Below are 2,013 nucleotides of genomic sequence, written 5' to 3' on the forward strand. Positions count from 1 at the left end.
AACTATCTGTCACCCTTTCCAAACTCCAAGCGTTGCTGAGCTCCTCGCCAGGCCTGGTGCAGCTGTCCCAATGCCCTACATTCCAGACAGCTTCCCTGATGGATTGCACAGCCCCGGAGCTGACAGCTAACCGGGAGCTTGCAAAGCACCTCCCCGGCCTCCTCGCTCCTGCCAAGGTCTGCAGCGGCCACGCTTTAGGCTCTCGGGGTATGTCAATACTGCGAGTGAGCTGGAGCCTGTGAACTTGCATGAGCACATCTCGCCCCGCGCTCTCAGAGCATCCCCGGCACGTTCAACCCAACCACACGGTGCCGGAGATGGAGGGAGGACCTGCCCAGAGAGCGGGCTGGAGCCCTGGCTCCCCAGGAGTCCACGGAGAGCAGAGCCTGGGGCACGGGTTCTTAAAGCCTGTGGGACTGCCTGGCCCACACCCCACGGGAGAAGGAGGGCTTGGGCTAGAAAAGCATAATGTTCTCTTCTGGCTACGGCTGCTAGGAATCTGCTGTATTCACAGACAGAAAGTTATGGCTGTGTTAAGGTTACTCTGATCACCTTAAAAACCAAACTCACCACTGAGCAGGCTCCTAACAGCAAAACACCGTCAAGTCCGTACTCGGGCAGTTAAAGTATATTCAGAAAATTTCCTTTCCCCATCAGGAAATACTACGGCTTTTTCAGCACTTCCTCTTTTTCATATTTTAAATCATTACAATTCATGCAGTATCTTTATTTGCATAAGGATATTAATAACTCACCTGCACTGTTTCTAACTTTAGGTCATTCATAATGCAGTTACGCAAAATGCAATAATGATTTTTACTACGGGTAATAAGTAGGAAAACGTACATTTCTACAGCATAATCTCTGCTCAGGTTAGTATTTTCCCACCCGCTCTGCTAACAATACTTAGCTAACAATCTGCCAATTTAGTTCCTCCACAGGCTGCAGGTAGCTGGAAGCTGTGAAGTAGGGCTCATTCCCATTCCTGAGCTCCCTGGCTCACACCGGAGTGAGTTAAGTTTAAAGACCTTTCCTGTGTATAACTAATGTCGAATTGTCTTAAAAGCTGTCTAATGACGCTGCCTAAAGACCAGTTTCACACAAGTTTAAATTTCTTGCAAAAGACAATTAAGACAGGCTGCTGAAAAATTGCAAAAACTCCATTTTTAAACAGTATTTTAAAACTTGCTGGAACTTGAGCTGCTCTAACAATGATGTGGAATGAGCTGAGGACTATAATCAGATTTTTTTAAACTAATGTTCAGGTTTATCAGATGTTCCCCATTCTTCCCACCATCAAACTGAAAGTTTAAAGATTAGCTATGAACTAAACAAAATAGCTCCGGAGGAGGAAAAAGATAAATTGAAAACGAGACAGACGTATGTACTGGCTTCATACCAGAGAGCACGTGTGGAGGTGTATTAAGTCAAATTTCACTTTGACCAATAGTTATGTATTTATTTATTGAAAATATGTAAAGTTCTGTTTCTTTCCAGTTTGCTTCTTTCCCCCAGAGGGAGCAAGGCTGAACCTTCAGCAGACGGCTGCCAGGGAGCCGACTGATTCTGCCCTTCATTACGTCAGAAAAGGAGACACAAGAATTAGTTACATAAATTTTGGGTTTCCAGTGAAAAACTCATGTTCCAAGAGTAGAAATATTTGCCAAAGGCATCCTTATTTTTCGGATAATTAGACAAGGTAGTAAACGACCCCACATCAGCCAGCAGCAGGAACCATCTCGTAGGGTGGTCAAACGAAATGACTGACTCTGTGACCTGCTGTGTGCACCACACAAAATGTCAACTCCCTCTTGTAACGTGTCCTGCTCCCTTCCCCTCTTACCATATGTGGGGGGAGAAATCTCATTTGGCTTCAGCCGGTTTGGATTGAGCTTCACTTGAACATTTTCTTTTGCTTTGGATCCATGTGGGTTTCTATTCTGATAGACTTAGTCCTGTAGAGAAGGAAACCAAGGAGCCTGAGGCCAGTCAGCAAGTAGTGTGGAGGCCAGG

Source organism: Numenius arquata, chromosome 9, assembly GCF_964106895.1.
Source record: "Numenius arquata chromosome 9, bNumArq3.hap1.1, whole genome shotgun sequence".
Classification (NCBI taxonomy): domain Eukaryota; kingdom Metazoa; phylum Chordata; class Aves; order Charadriiformes; family Scolopacidae; genus Numenius; species Numenius arquata.